This window comes from Lissotriton vulgaris, chromosome 10 (assembly GCF_964263255.1).
Source record: "Lissotriton vulgaris chromosome 10, aLisVul1.2, whole genome shotgun sequence".
NCBI classification, from domain to species: Eukaryota; Metazoa; Chordata; class Amphibia; order Caudata; family Salamandridae; genus Lissotriton; species Lissotriton vulgaris.
The window spans coordinates 477435032-477452362 of NC_141698.1; positions in this window are offsets into that span (position 1 = coordinate 477435032).

The following is a 17331-nucleotide window of genomic DNA, read 5'->3' on the forward strand; positions in this document are numbered from 1 at the left end:
GCAAGTAGTGCTCCCGCCTTATCCCCCTCAACATGCGCCCGAAGCATATATGCCCTATGATCGAAGCTACAAAGGCGTTCCACCTCTACTGCCACTGCCTCCTTAGCTGAAGTCACCTCTTCCTGCAAGTCGGGGCGCCCCGGCCTAGCCCGTTCAGCGTCCCTGAGTGTGGAGTCCGCCTTTCGTAAATCTTCCATCAGGACCCTCCTCGCACCCGCGTGTTGTCCTATGCACTGGCCCCTAACCACCACCTTAAAAGCGTTCCACTCCATTGCCCTGGATGCTGTGGACCCCTCGTTTTCCACGAAGTATCGGCTAATCCCCCCCTCTAGTTCCTCTCGGAAAGGTGGATCTTCCAATGTCTCGGGCGCAGTCTCCAGGTCGGGACCCGCGATACCTCCCAGACCCAGCCCATTCCAATCAACAATGGATTGTGGTCCGAGATAGTTCTGGTTAGATACTCGGTTCTTATCACTGTCTGCACGACCTCCCGGGAGCATAACATTGCGTCAATTCGGACATGTAGGTCGTGGAGACTCGAGAAGAACGAGTAATCCCTCTCCGCAGGGTGTTGTATGCGCCACACGTCCGCCAGGCCCCAACGTTCCTGCCAATCTAGTCTACCTTTCGTGAGGCGTTGTACGGGAGAATCTGCCAATGGGGGGTGGGATCTATCTAGAGTTGTGTTCGCTACTGAATTGAAGTCCCCCCCAATTAGAATCGGGCCTGTTAGGAAGTGCGCCAGTGACCCCGATAGTCTAGTGAAAAAGGACACCTGGTCAGTGTTTGGTGCATAGATGCTACACAGTGTAATATCCCTCCCTTTCAACCTACCCTCCACCGCTACATAGCGTCCCTCAGGGTCTACCATGTGCCTGGTCGCCTGGAACGGGACACCTGCCCTGATCCATATTAAGGCCCCTCTGGCAAACGCTGAGTAAGTGGTGTTGAATATCTGTCCCCGCCATCTCTTTTGTAGCGCTATCCCTTCTGTCTTAGTTATGTGAGTCTCCTGCAGCAGTGCAATGTGTACCCCTCGACGGACCAGATAGGCGTGAACTTTATGTCTCTGTGCGATTGTGTGTAGCCCCTGCACATTCCAGGTTATACATCTCATTTCGTTTGTATTAGCCATTGTCCCATAGTTCGTGATTCAGTTCCTGTCTCAGTTCTGCAGTATCATGAGTGGTGGACTCTCCCCAACAAACCTTTAAAACGTCTGGCTTAGTGTGTCCCCTCTGGTTCTGTGTTATTCTTTGCTCATAAGCCATATCAACCCCAACAATACCCATTGCCACCCCCCCCCCAGAATAGGCCCAAATGTCAAACTATCAGTTCCCATCCAAACTAGGTCAATCCCCTCAACTGCCAGACTAATTCACGGTCGTAACCGTGGGCGCCTTAAGGGCAATCGGGTTGTGGCTAGGTCGAAAGTGGTAACAACCGCCCTCCCCGCCCCCAATAAGTAGCAGCGGTCTGAGCGCCCAGCTTGAGCCCCCTCCATAGCAATACCTTACATTTCACAATTGCTGTCCTCTGTAGGAGTTGCCTTCTAATGTCCGCATCACATCAAATGTTCAGGATCTCCCCCGAGGTTTGTAGAGTCACCGACGGGCCCTTGGCACTGCCTGTCTCTGATGCCTCCGACTCTGATCCTGTATCTTTGGTCTCCGAGTGTGAACCCCTCTGCGATGGGGAGGCATCAGCATTGGACAGCGCTTCGACCGCCTGTAGCGCAGCCTGTCTCTCCGCCTCCGTCTGAGACACCGAAGGTTTTTTCGAGCCTTGTCGCCGCCACCCCAGTCTTTGAGATTTCCGCGTTTGTGTCTTCGCTCTCTCCCGTTCCTCTCGAACTCTGGCGCCATCCGTGCCCGCTTTATACGTCTCCCACCAGTCCCAGGCATCCGCCGACGTAGGGAAGAAGTGTGTCTTGTCATCCAGTACAACTCTCAATTTAGCCGGGAAGAGCAGGGAGTATCAAATTCCCTCATTTCGCAGTTCCCGTTTTATGGATAAAAAGGAGGCTTGCAGCTTCTGCGTCTTGAATGTGTAGTCCGGAAATAAGGTTACTTTACTGTTTGCCACTTGGAACGGCCCAACTTCTCGGGCACGCTGGAGCAAGAGGTCCCTGTCCTTGTAGTGTAGTAGTTTGGCCACTACAGGCCTCGGAGGCAAGCCTGGTTTGGGGGGCCTAACCAGGACCCGGTGAGCACGTTCCAGGGTGAAGAATGGTGACAGGCCTTCCGGTGCTACTTGAGTCTTTAGCCAGTCAACCAGATATCCTATCATATCTTCTCCCTCTGTTTTTTCCGGCAGACCCACTATTCGCACATTACTGCGTCGACTTCTATTTTCGGCATCCTCGGCCCTCCTCTCCAGCGTTTGTATCCTCTCCAAAGCATCCGAAAGCCGCGCTTCCATGGTTTTGTGGGCCGGGGCTAGAACCTCCAAAGTCTCTTCCGTTTCTTTAACTCTATCCTTGAGTTTATCGTGGTCAGCTCCCAGGAGCCCCAGTTCCGTCACCACCTGCGCAATGTCTTGTTGCAAGGCATCTCTGGTTGCTGCAATAGCCTCAAGGATGCAGTCCTGAAGCTGCTGTAAGTCCGATGGTCCGCCGTGCCCCCCTCCACGGACTCAGTGGCCGCAGCCCCCTCGGTTTTGCCTTTGGTTTTCCCTATGGCGCGATGGCAATATGCGCTCCGGTGATCGTGGGTTGCCCTAGGGTGTTTCAGAGCACACTATCTCTCTTCCTTTCCTCCCCAGCAGCCGGTACGCCATCAGAGGGGGTCATCCCCCTTTATTAGCTCAGAGACAGTTCCGTGGTTATCTCGACCACTTCTGCCCTTTGTTGCTGTGCCCGCTGGAGTGTTAGCTCCTGTGTGCCCTTCTCAAGGCCACCCCTCCATGTGACTCTCCCCAGAGGTGCGGTGTTCCATCTGCCAGCAAAGCACAGGTCAACCTTCCAGCTCGGCCGATTTAGCACAGACCCTCAGGGTCCAGGCCTCATGTCCGTCGTGCCAGGAGGCCGGCTCCCCGATGGCGTCTCCGCAACAGGGCGGCCCTCTGTTCATCCAACTCCAGCTCCTCCTCAGGGTCGCGCCACAGGGCAGAGGCCGCACCGCCACCGACCCCAGCTTAGTCTGGCCAGTCCGACTCCCTTCTCCGGTACCACACTGCTCTCTCAGTAGAACCACCCCTCTCCAGGCAGCCCCGTCCTTGCTCGTCGATACTTGCGACCTCCCGCCTATCTGAGGCGCAGGCCAGGGGTGGCGAGCCGCCGCCGGGATCCAAGGCCTCAGGTCCCTCCCCCGCTGTGTCCTGTATGTCAGCCTTGGAGGCCTCCGAGTAACGGGATCTTGTCTCCGCTTGTATTTCTATGGCCCGGGTGCAGGGCCCACGCTGTTGGTCTACTCAGCCGCCCGCTCGCTCCGCCACGACTCACCCGTGCCCGCTGGGCCGCCGGAGAGCCTTCGACATCCCCCAGGGGCGGTGATGTAGGGGGAAGCCTCACTTTTGTCCCACTGGGCTCCTTCCTCCCTGATGCGGACAGCGGTCTCCTCTCCTACCGCCCTGTGCCCCGTTGCAGCGGGGCGTTCCCTCGCTCTGTCTGTCGTGCGGACAAAGCCACCTGGCATTTCTCCTAGCCGGGATCGGCTTGCCGTATCACTCCTTCTCACTCTGGGAGAGCCAGTAGTCCCACTGTCACTCAGGGGTCCCTCACCCCACCTTCAGCTGCGTGGGGGGGAGTCGACTCTTCAATGAAACCCCAGCCGGGCAGGGGTCGGAAGGGGCTGCCGCCGTCTCCACTCCTCGGCACCCCGCAGTACCCTTCTCTGTCCTCCCGGCGCCGGAGTCCCAGCCCGGCCCAAGCCTGACCTCAGCAGTCTATTTAGCCTGCTCAGGGTGTGCTGCATCGCCACCAAGTTTTCCGCCCTGTAGGTAGAGCACGTCCCCCATTCATTCAGCCGAGTAAGAGGCTTCTCTACGCCAATTGTGCTGCTCGGTCGTGTCCGCCAGCAGAGTCATCCGCCATTTTGTGCTCCTTCACATCCCGGCCCGCGATGGTCCTGCACCTCACTGGCAGGCCGATATTCCGCACCTCTACTTGTCCGAAGGTGCAGGCTTCATTCTTATTGTCTCCGGTCTGCTTGTAGAGGCTCTTGCGGGCGCCATCGCTCTTTAGAACAGGATAATTGCGGGGATCAGGCGCGGAGCTCCGAGCTCACGCCGCCATTCCCTTCGGCTCCGTAGCCACGCCCCATAGAGTGGAACTTCATATCTGCATTTTACTCATTTGTAGGGATACATCACAATCATGTGTTGAGGGCGCCCGCAAATAATCCTGGCTTGTGCAAATGTGTTAGAATTGCAAATAGTGTTAACGTGTCTACGTGATATATTTTTGTTTACTGACAAGTAATATGAGGAGTTGACGTAGGAACTAAATGTAACTAGCAGAAAACGCTAACATGAAGAAACTGTGTTGTGAAGTTTTGACACTACTCATGTAATACATGTGTTTAATAATAATAATAATAATAATACTTTCTGTAATTTGGTAAATGTGTTAGTTGAAATGCAATATAGTTATGAACTTGTAAAGCTTAAGTATGTTCTTATGTTAGCCAAAGCTGTAGGCCTGAAATGCAAACCTCCGACAAACTCTTGCATTAGAATTAATGTTTTGCACTTCATGTGCACTGTGGAAGCTGTTCTTTCTCAAACTTTGTATTACAGGTGGAAAAGCATTCTTTTAGGCCTTTGATTTAGCAGGTGAACAAGGAGACAAGATGTTACAATTACATGGCTTGGAGACGATAAGGGGAAAAGTCAGTTCCACACTAGAACCATGTACATGGAGAACACTGTGGAAAAGTACACTGATGACTGTACCCATTGTGGAGTAGGTGTGAGAGGTGCATCAGGGGAATTTTACCTGTGGGTAACTGGTTGTTGGAATTAGGGATAGTGCCCACATCTGCCTTGTTCTTGGAGAGTGAGCATATTAGTACAAGCTCTTTCTCTTATTGGCTTGATGTTGCCTGAACCATCTCAGTGGTGGCGAGACTTCTTAAGTAGACTTCTCGACTGACACCTTTCCTCCTGATTCGAAATTATTATTCAAGAGTGTAGGGATGTCACCTTAGTGGTAGATTAGAGATAGGGAAAATACTCCTCATTCACCAATCCTCGATGCAGGGAAATTTAGACTTTTGCTTCTTGATTATCTGTATCCTCCTTCTCAATAGTTCTGTTCATGTTGCACCGTCTGTATTGGGTTCGTAGGTTTGTCTTTATGCTGTTTACCATGTATTTCTAAACCCTCGTGGGCCAGGTGTGTCTACGTTCAGTCATTTTTGGCTTTGTAATGAATCAAAGTACCCTTCCTACATTGTCCTTTTGTTATTATGTATCAGGAAGTTGTGTCTCTAAATTGACTGCGCATTAATGAAAAGTTCCAGAACAAATTGAGCAGCCCTTTCAGAAGATAACATAAGAGATGACTAGCAGTACACAGATAAGCTATGAGAGTGCCACCGGGGATTCAGTGTGTGCAGGCCTGGAGAATATGGAGAATATGGCCCAACCCCAATGAGGGAGGCTTGAAAGGCTTGAGGTATTTGCTGCAAAGAGAGGCAGGGGACTTATCCCACCCTTCTCATACTCTCCCCTACCCAACTAGCCGACATCTGAAGTGGAAAGAAATTAAACGGAGAAAAGCTGTCACAGAACCAGGAGGAAGGACCTGCAGCACCCCTGCAGATGCAGGCAATGGGAGCGCTGAGAGATGGCCTTGATGGCAGAATCAGCACAGAGTATCAACAGTCAGAATACATGCCACTGAGACAGTGGCCTGATTGAACAGTAATCAAAGTGAGCGGCACAATGAAGAAGAGGTAAGATGGCCGCTTACCAGAAGCCATGGCGGAATCTGAGAATCACCCCCTTCTCAACCCCTTTACAACCTACCCACATCCATTGAGAGAATGAGTGATGAAGCCCTATACCCCTAGAAACCCACTCAAGTGCCGGCCAGAGCCCCTTGGGTAAGTCAGCGACACTCCTGACAAGAGCGTACAAAACAACAAACAGGCTAAGGCCCTAGAGCTGACAACTATAACCTGGAAAGAAAAGGATAAACAGAAAGTATGGGTCTAATTTGTGAAGTCTGAGCAATCCTCAAAATATAATATTAAAAGATGCACCAAAAGGACTTCGTGGGACACGGAGACACTGCTCTCTGCAATGCCTGCAGTAAGTGAATAGTAATGAGACAATGTGGCACTGTTGTGCCAGGCAAACATATTAACATGATACCTAAACAAGAGTATGGACCTAAGGGGCCACAGGAATGACCAAAAGGGCACCAGGAATATACCTGGTCCTGACTCGAAGCACCAGTCTTAAAGTAGACACTCCACAAAAGGGTAGGCAACATGGGAAGCCCTAAGATAGTACAGCTAGCAGCAACTAAGCCAGATAACAGCAGAGGAAAGCAACATACCAAAGTGACGTAAAAAATGGATAGAACGACAGTGCCAGCAACCGTAGATCGGCAAACCAGTTGCAACACTGAAAGCATAAATACCACAAGGGATGCCTTAAAACTCAAAATAAACCCCGTGGGCCTAAATCTGGATCTGCTGAGAGCAGATTGGACTAGGTTGTAGGATAAAGTCACAAATGAGCCCACCCTAGCAACCCTTCATTGGAGAGTACTGGAGTTTCAGAATAATAAGAAACACTATAGATCATTTGAGTTCTCTACAGCAGAGCATATAGAAGTAAAATAATACAGGAATAATATACAAATCACCGAGCTTCTGGAGCTAGTATAAGGACCAACCACAGATTTATATCTGGAATATTGGTTAACCACCCAAGTTGCATCAAAAAGGCTGTCCATATGCTTCACGATAGAAAAAGCTCATAGTTTACTGACAGGCCCTTCCATACCGAGAGCTTCCCCTCGCCAAACGACAGCATGTCTCTTGAATTAACAGGCTGAAGCCCACCTGTTAAAATTGGCAAGAAAGCATGATCCATAGCAAGGTGAAAACATGAATCCACTACTACGCTCAAACTTTACAGAAAATGTCCAAAGCCAACACAACTCATTCCTCCCAGTTAAGAGTGGTCTAAAGGAATTAGGACCGAAACTAACTGGCAAAACTTAAAATTATAGCAGAAAAGGAAAACACACTTTAAAGCAAACCTCTTATGAAATGGAGTGAGTTAAGTAAGTAAGCCTGGCACTTCCTGGGTTTGTTCTTTTCACCTGTACATCCTCCGAATCTATATCCATGCATTCTTTGATCATTCACCCCATCATTTCATTATTCCAACAATCCTTTCACATTCTGTTATGCATCAGTCCACTTATTCATCCATCCACTTCCACCTTTCTCTCCATCTGCCCATCTACCATTTATTCCATCTCTCCACTGGCCAGTTTGTTCACACATATTAATCTATCCTTCCTTTCACACTTTCATTAATGTATTCTTACAGCCTTTCATTCACCTTTCCTTCCACCCCTTAACAAATTGATTCTTTTATCCTTCTATCCAGCCTTTATTCTTCCACCCTTGCTTTATTATTTTCACTCTTCCTCCCTTTCCTTTTTCTTTTCCAGTTTCTATCATAATTTTTTCCTTATCTAATATCATATTTTTCTCTCTTATCTTTCGCCCACTAGCTCCATTTTATGCTTTCTCTTTTCTTTTGAAATATTTTCATCAGCTAATTTTCTTTCTCTTTCAGTAGCATGCACCACTTTTCAATTAGACCCTTTTATGAGACTTTGCCTGTAGGTCTGCAGAGAAAATAAGTGAAATGTAAAACTAGTCATTTTTCTGCATCATTGTTACCGAATCACAATTAGGAACTTCAAATACATACTGATTCAGTATTTAGAAGGGGCGTGTTTAGGGCGTCTCTTTCAAATACCGAGTCAGCATGGGATCTATGAATGTTTTGTGACCAATATGCAGTCTCAAAGCATTCACACTTTACCACCACCTCAACGTTGGTGGTAGCACATTTGCAAATCAGAACCCCTTTGAGAATGCTTTTTAAAACAAATTTAAGACCAGGCAATGGTCGCATGGACCACTGGTTACTCTTAAAGAATAAATGTGATGGCAGTGAATCCTAGTGGGTCACAAATTGTGACCTAACTTATTAATATTCATGAGATAGGTCTATTTGCGACCCACTATGAATTGCTATTTAGGGAATAGAGGCTAGATAACACCTTTCTGCATTAGTAATAGTGATGACTAAATAGCAATCCGCAAAAAATTACTATTTGGTAATCGCTATTACTACTGTTCGTACGTGTTGCCCTAAATTGAATAACAGCTGAAAGGTACTGCTATTTCATACTATATTATCAGCATACAACAGGTGGGCCCTAATATGGCTTTGAACTGGTGTCCTTTTCATGATATATAAAACCCCAGTGGACCCACAGGGTCACTATGGGATAGAAGAAGAGCAGCTTGATGGAAACCATCAGCATTCTCCTCCACAAACACAATCAATACTCCAACAAGCATTGGAAATGCAATAGGTCTCGCAGCATTAGAGTTAGTGCTTTTAGAATTGTTTATGGGTTTTTTTTGTAAATCTTTAGCATTTTTGTTTCCTGTAGCCAATGCTAAAGAATTACAAATAAAAAAAGCCATAAACAATTCTAAAAGCTCTAACTCAAATGCTCCGAGACCTATTGCACTGTGTGAGGGTGAGGGGTTGAGGGTGAGTGAGGGAGAGGGTGGGTGAGGGTGAGTGAGGGTGAGTGAGGGTGAGTGAGGGTGAGTGAGGGGTTGAGGGTGAGTGAGAGTGAGGGTGAGTGAGGGTGAGGGTGAGTGAGGGTGAGTGTGAGTTAGGGTGAGGGGTTGAGGGTGGGTGAGGGGTTGAGGGTGAGTGAGGATGAGTGAGGGTGAGTGAGGGGTTGAGGGTGAGTGAGGGTGAGTGAGTGAGGGTGAGGGGTTGAGGGTGAGTGAGGGTGAGGGGTTGAGGGTGAGTGAGAGTGAGGGTGAGTGAGGGTGAGTGAGGGTGAGGGTGAGTGAGGGTGAGTGAGGGTAAGGGTTTGAGGTTGAGGGTGAGGTGTTGAGGGTGAGTGAGGGTGAGGGCGAGTGAGGTGCTGAGGGTGAGTTAGGGTGAGGGGTTGAGGGTGAGTGAGGGTGAGGGGGAGTAGTTGAGGCTGAGTGAGGGAGAGTGAGGGTGAGTGAGGGGATGAGGGTGAAGGTTTGAGGGTGAGGGTGAGGGGTTGAGGGTGAGTGAGGGTGGGGGAGGGGTTGAGGGTGAGTGAGGGTGAGTGAAATTGAGGGTGAGAGAGGGGTGGAGGTTGATGGTTTCACTGTACTAGACAATGTTTGCAAGATATATTCTGCCTACCTTTAGGAGTATGACCTTACTATTGAAGATTTTTATGTAGCACCCGCATTAACTGATTTGCCTCTAGACGCGTGAGTAATTGTAAGAATGTGCGAAATTTGTGTTATTTGCTTTTACGTAATTACGCGAATTTTTGTGGCAATTATACGTGATCAAATCCTTTAGTACTATATTTCAGCGCGAAATGCATCCCCAATATCAATTTTTGACACAAAAATAGAGCGAATAAGACAATTGACGCAGACAACAACCGCTTGTGTGCTGGTGATTTTCTTGGTTCCCGCCCCCTATAACTTTTTCTTCAAAGGTAGCGTAACTACATGACATGGTGCTGTGGCGTCATTTCGAATATCCGGGAAACAAGCATAATGCGAAATTCCAGAAATGAGACGAATTACGCCAGTGTGACTTCAATTTACCCCAAATATAGTAATTATCATTATTCCCCCAACTTGATATAACAATATGTGGCATGTGGGGAGGGCAGTTCTGCCTAAAGGCAGCCGCCACACCCAGCTGGGACATACATAAGCCCCGAGGCCCCAGAGCAGGCGTGCGTCCATTAAATGCACCGACTCCATTCTTAATAACGGATATCTTTAAAATCTGCCCGCCAAGAAACAAGTTGGGCCATCAGCGAGGGTAAAAACACCGCGACCTGCCCCAAATTACCAATAGATTATGAATCGTTCAATGGCGCCTTTGGACAGCGGGCCCAGGTGACGGGACTCCTGCTGGTTTAAAGGACCAGGCCGGCTCCGAGACTCTGACACCGGAGAAAGAATGCGCCTTCCCTGGAGACTGCAGGCGCGTCCGAAGAATGCGTTTAATGGCGAACACAGAACATGTTAATGAGATGAATCCACCCCCGGGCGGGCTGCGTCACAGCAGTCATTAGAGAGCGGAAAATGTGAGAGAGCGTCTGTGAATGCGCGGCTGTGACGTCATGACACCGGACACCAGCCTTCGAAAGCAGACGGGCTATGATGATGAGAGTAAAACATCACACCCATGGGGGAGAAGGCTTGCCAATCTGAAGAAGCATTGGCAAAGACAACAGGACATTAGAGCTTTTCGCCATCATGTTGCAGATTAAAGTAGGCGGACGGGTGAAATGCACCCGTGGATGATAAAAAAAATGAAACCTGAATGAGCATGCTGCCTACTTAATTTATGTACAACACATACCTTAATCAGCATTGTGTTTGAAAAACCGGAAGTGAAGTTCAGTTTATTGGTAGCCACGGTAGCGTAAAGAAGGCGGGGAGGGGGCGGAGCGGGGGAGAGGGTGTTAAGCAGCAGGGCTGCCTGATAGAGTGGAGAGCGGGCGGGCAGAGAGAGTGAGGGGGCGGAGCGGGGGTGTGGGAGGAGTGCGGGAACAGACGGGAGGGGAGGAGAGTAGGAGGAGGAGTAGGGGAGGCACGGCCTAGCGGCCGTGCAATCAAGAGGTGAGGGGGCGGGAGAGTAGGCAAGGCAGGCGGCTGGGGCATGTGCACGCGCTTTTAAGCTCAATGCGCATGCGCATTGAGCTTAAAAGTCACGGGCACTGCAAGGAATCGCCACGATTCCTTGCAGTGTGGATAAAGAGTAGATAAGTCCCAATACTCTCGCCTTGCTCGATGCGCATGCACATCGACAGGCGAGACCTAAAAATGTAATTCTCCATTTTTCTCTGCAACCAAATTTGATAGCGCAAATACAAATTCCGGCTTTCTAAGTGAGTGGATTTCAACACAGTGATGGTTGTAATCATTGACAGGTCTTTCCTACCACTGAGGAACACGGGCACTATGTCCCTAGTGAACTTGTTTACAAAATGTGTAGATCAATGGTAGTTGACTGATAAATAGAGGGTTATGCACCTGGAAGCTGTGGAACCCTCTCACTATTTCCTGTGCACAAACTCCATATAAGACTAGGTGCATTCCTCCATTCATTTCATCTAAATGACCACATGATACACACTGAGTATTAAGCTAAAACGTTATCAAGCCACTGTTTGTTACTAATACATCAAAAATGGGGACTACAGAAATGAAATTAAATGAAAGGAAAAGAAGATTTCTAAAGTGTGACTATACCCGAAGGTGTCAAGGTGAATAAAACAGCCTGCTATGCACCACGGGCTAAGATAAAAAAAATCAGGTTTTCACACGTTTTTGATAAAGATAGATCTTTTCGGATCCCGTGATAAGCAGAGGTAAGGTGCTCCACTGTTTGGCCACAGCATAAGAGAAAGGGCCAACACCCCATCTGTTTCTGCGAATCTTGTGAACTGTCACCTTTCTTCACTAGGTGGAGCAGAGTGGCCTATTAAGCACATATTACTGAAGTGTTGGACAAAAAAGGCCATGCATGGCACTTTGACTATCACTTACTTCCTGACTGGAAGCCAGAAAAAGGCCAAAGACCCTTGGCCACTGAAAGATGTTTAGGAATGCCTATGATAAGATGCCTGTTAGACGGACCGGGAGGGTCGGCCGAGGACAAGGGGAGAGGTCTCCGGGGAGAGCCGTCTCCAGCGATCGTACAGACGAGGAACTTCCCCCCCACAGAGGCGCACCACACAAAGATAAGGTTTAACGTTCTTTATATGCAATCTTAAAGTACGGTAGATGGTACAAGGAGGTCTGGACTCAGGGGTCCCCTCGAGTTTAATCTCTTGGATGGGAATGGGGTAGCGGGACAGTCTTGTTACCAATCTGGTAGAGGTGATGGTACGATGGATAGCTCACAATCCTTGAGCTCGGCGTTCTAGATGGTCGGGCCACGGCCGAGCCAGCAGGTCCCGAGATGATCGAAGGTGACGACGGTCCGCGGCGGTGCCAGCAGGTCCCGGTGAAGATGATGATTACAACGGTCCGCGGCAGTGCCAGCAGGTCCCGACGAGGTTGAAGGATTTAGAAGGTTGCGGCAGCGCCAGCAGGCAGGACAATAGTTCGCAAGGCAGGGCTATGGCAGCGCCAGTAGTCCGTCAAGGATGAGTTCGTCGCGGTGTCTCTCGACTCCAGGATACAACTGCCTTCCTGCTCTGGAGCTGCCCCAGTTATAGGTCTGGCGCCCTTTGATGTCCGGACCCTCGCACTTGGAGGTCGGGAGGTCCGGGATGAGGGAGTCCAGACACCCAGCAGGGGGGTGGAGCCAGCGCCCGGGGGAGCTGGGGGCGATCGGCACCTGGCGGGGGAGAGCCATCGACACTTCTTTCTCCCATTGACCTGCCAAGTGGGCCGTTCATCTCCTGGGTGGATAGTGGTGCCGGGATGTTGGGGCCTGGCCAGGCCCAGGGTTAGGGTCGATCCGAGGCCACGCGGCCTCGTGGTGCAGTGTCCAAGATGGCGGCCGGGCCAGGCAATGGAGCTGACAGTGGCCCGGCCCAAGGATATAGAGATGTCCAGGGGCAGGAGTCCCGTATGAGACGGGGTGCGGGTTGCTTCTGTGGGTAACGCCTGGAGAGCCGGGGCTCGGGCCCTGTCGTGCGGGGAGGGAGCAAGCCTCTCATGTGGCCTGTCCAACATGCGTCCCCCCCAGCTGAAGGCGGGGAGAGTCACCCATCCTCTTGGGGACTCTCTTCGTCGAGGAGGAAAAAGCGGGACAGGCCATCTGCGTTGGCGTGGTCTTGGCCAGGTCGATGTTCCACAGTGAAGTCCATCCCCTGCAGGGAGATGGACCAACGCAATAGTTTTGGGTTTTCCCCCCGCATCTGCATTAGCCACTGCAGGGGGCGATGATCTGTCTGTACCCGGAAGTGGGTACCGAAGAGATAAGGCCGGAGCTTTTTGAGGGCCCACACCACTGCGAAGGCCTCCCTCTCGATGGTGCTCCAGCGTTGTTCTCGGGCCAGGAGACGTCTGCTGATGAAGGCTACTGGTTGGTCAAGTCCTTCGGGGTTCAACTGGGAGAGGACTGCCCCAATGCCATGGTCGGAGGCATCCGTTTGGACGATGAATTCCCGACTGTAGTCGGGGGCCTGGAGCACAGGGGCAGAGCACATGGCGGCCTTCAGCTTCTCGAAGGCCGCTTGACAGTCTGGGGTCCAGTTGACCTTCTTTGGGGGATTTATGGATGTGAGTTCCGTGAGGGGCCCCACAATGCTGCCATAGTCCCTCACGAACCGCCGGTAGTAGCCTGTGAGCCCCAAGAAGGCGCGGACCTCGGTCTGTGTGATGGGGGGCTGCCAGGACTGGATGGCAGCGATCTTGAGTTGAAGAGGGGCCACCAGGCCGCTTCCCACCTGGTGTCCGAGATAGGTCACGGACCCCTGACCAATTTGGCATTTGCTGGCCTTGATCGTGAGGCCGGCCCGTTGGAGGGCCTGCAGGACCTCTCGGAGGTGGTGGAGGTGGTCGGACCAGTGGCGGCTGTACACATCGATATCGTCCAGGTAGGCGGCGCTGAATTCCTCGAGTCCCGCCAAGACCTGGTTCACTAGTCGCTGAAAAGTAGCTGGGGCATTCTTCATGCCGAATGGCATGACCTTGAAGTGGTAGTGGCCATCAGGGGTGGAAAAGGCGGATCGTTCTTGGGCCCGGGGTGTGAGACCGATCTGCCAGTAGCCCGCTGTCAGGTCGAAGATGCTGAGGTAGCGGGCAGCTCCCATGCGGTCGATCAGTTCATCCGCTCGGGGGATGGGATGGGCGTCGGTTCTGGTGACAGCGTTCAAGCCCCGGTAGTCGACGCAGAATCGGAGCTCGGGAGTGGTGCCGGGGGCGGCAGCTTTGGGGACCAGTACCACTGGGCTGGCCCAGGGGCTGTCTGAGGGCTCGATGACCCCGAGCGTGAGCATCTTGGACACCTCCTCTTGGATGCAGGCCCGTACCCGATCTGGTACGCGGTATGCCCGATGTCGGATAGGGGGACTGTCCCCAGTGTCCACGTCGTGCAAGCACCAGGGGGTGACCCCTGGGGTGAGGGAAAACAGAGTTGCAAACTGCAGCAGGAGGTCCCGGCAGCCTTGTCGCTGTTCCAGGGTGAGGGCCTCTGAGAGCCGGACCCCGTCCACAGAACCACCTTTCTCCCGGGCCCCTAGGAGATCAGGGAGGGGCTCGGAGTCTTCTTCGGCTCCGCTGTCTGTAGCCATCAGGAGGCTGAGCTCCGAGCGCACAAAGTGGGGTTTGAGTCTATTGGCATGGAGGACCCGGAGGGGGTTCCGTGAGGATTCCATATCGATGAGAAAGGTGACGGGGCTCTTGCGCTCGACCACTTTGAAGGGCCCTGTCCACTTGTCCTGTAAGGCACATGGTTCGGTGGGGGACATCACCCACACTTGTTGGCCAGGTTCGAACTCGATGGAGGAGGCATTTTGATCGTACCACTTCTTCATGTCCTCCTGACTGGCCTCAAGGTTCGCTTTTGCCATTTCTCTGAATCGCCTGGTCTGATTGCATAGGGTCAGGAGGTACTTGAAGACATCTGGAGGGGTCTTTAGGGGGGGCATCTCCCAACCTTCTTTGACTAGGCTGAGCGGCCCTCGCACAGGGTGTCCGTATAAGAGTTCGAACGGGCTGAAGCCGAGGGACTTCTGGGGGACTTCTCGATATGCGAAGAGGAGGCACGGCAGTAGCACATCCCACTGTCGACGGAGGGGCTCTTCCAACCCCCCAATCATCCCTTTGAGCGTGCGGTTGAACCGCTCGACCAGTCCGTTTCCTTGAGGGTGATAGGGGGTCGTGAATCGATAGGTGACCCCGCACTGTTGCCAGAGGGATTTCATATATTTTGAAATAAAGTTTGTGCCTCGGTCGCTGACGACTTCTCGGGGAAAGCCCACCCGGAAGAAGATCCCCATCAAGGCCCGGCCGACCACCGGGGCTGTCACAGTTCGCAGGGGAACAGCCTCGGGGTAGCGGGTGGCGTGGTCTACCAGTACCAGGATGAACCGATGTCCCTGTGCTGTACGGGGGTCCAGGGGCCCCACAATGTCTATTCCTACCCTTTCGAACAGGGTGGTGACAACTGGGAAGGGTTGCAGAGGTGCTTTAAGTTTGCGGCCGCTCTTCCCGCTGGCCTGGCACGTGGGGCAGGACCGGCAGTGGTTGAGGACGTCGTTTCTCATCTTGGGCCAGTAAAAGTGGGTCACCAGGCGACTGTAGGTTTTGTCTTGACCCAGGTGACCAGCCAGGGGGACATCGTGGGCCAAGTTTAGCAAGAAGTCTCTAAAGCGGAGGGGCACCACTAGCACTCGACTGGCCCCTAACTCCGCGATTCTCTGTTCACTGTACAACAGGTCGTTGTCCCAATAGATCCAATGGGCTCCGGAGGTGTCTCCTGCGCTCTGGGTGAGGGCTTGCTGGCGGAGTCCCTCGAGGGAGGGACAGGTCTTCTGCTCCTGACGGAACTGTTCCTGGGTGGGCCCCCCTTCCTGACGCCACTGAGCCAGGACGGGAAGGTCCTGGAGCTGAGCGAGCCCTTCGGGTGTTTGCTCTGGGGGGTCGGCATGGTCGGTGTCTTCTACTGGAGCGACCAGGGGAGGAGGTGCCGGCCATTCAGGTTCTTCGGGTCGGTGGATGGTACGGGCAGCCATGGACCGGGTGGTTACGCACGCCCAGTCCGGTAGGCCCAACATCCCCAGGTGCTCTCTTCTCTCGACGGCGGCCCACGGGGAACTCTCAAGATCATTCCCCAGGAGGCAGTCCACGGGGGCATCATCTCGGACCGTCACCTTTAACATGCCGGAGACTCCTCCCCATTCGAAGGGGACGCAGGCCATCCGACATAGACTCTCCGAGTTGTCGGCTGAACATACAGGGCAGAGAATGTTCGGCAGGATCTGTTCTGGGGTCACCAGGTGACAGCGGACGGCTGTCACACTGGCCCCGGTGTCACGTAGGGCTTCGGCCCTGCGTCCATTAATGTTCACCCACTGACTGTATTTTCGGGTGTTGGCGGGTAGGGGAGCCCGCGGGACCATGTCTCTTCCCCCTAGGCACGCTAGAACCATGGCGGCAGGTTCCCACTCTTGTTGTTCTTGCTCGCATTCCTCTGGCTCTTCGGAGATTTGTTCTCCCCCCAGGGCGGCGGCAGCTACCTGGCGGGGTCTCGGAGTCTGGTTCTGTGGACAGTTCGGGTCATTTGCGTAGTGGCCGACTCGCTGGCATCGGTTACACGTGACATTGGCTCTGTACCCCGGGCGCACCGGGGTGTTGCCCCGGTCGGCCGGGGGCGGGGTGCTGGCAGCGGGAGCGGCCGGGGCGGTGTCTCTCCCTCGTCCCTGGCCTCCTCCTCCTCCTCGGGGACGGTGCTGACCTTGGTTGTTCCGGTTCTGTTCGTGCGGCCCATGCCGGCCTACTCGGGTGATCTCCCACCGGTCAGTTTCGGCGGCGAGCTGCCGTGGATGAGTCAATTTACTGTCGAGGAGGTGCTGCCTGAGCTCGACGAAGCAGTTGTTAGAGAGGTGCTCCCACACCATGAGATTAAAAAGTTGCTCGTAGGTCGTTACATGGCTTCCCTTGATCCAACCCTCGAAGGCTCGGCTGAAATAGTTTACATACTCCACCCAAGTTGTACCCGGGATCCGGGTGCAGTCTCGGAACCTCTGGCGGTACATTTCGGGTGTGAGCCCATATCGGGTGAGGAGGGCAGCCTTCATGTGGTCATAGGAGGTCATCAGATGGTCTGGGAGCTGTAACAGGGCATCGCGGCCCTCATTGACCAACCTTCCCCATAGACCGGCTCCCCAGTCACTTCGATCGATCCGGTGGGAGGTCATGGCAATCTCGTAGGCCTTGAACCACTGTTGTATGTCGTCATCACGGAAATACTCTCGAACGACATCCTTGGGGATGTGTACTTTCTTTTCTGTCGCTCCTGGGGTGCGCGGTTGCTCGGGCACCCCCAGTTCTTTGTTCTGCTTTCGTAAGTCTATTTCTGCTAGCTTGCGCTCGTGTTCATACGCTAGTCTCTTTTCTTCGAGTTCTCTTTGTCTTTGTTTTT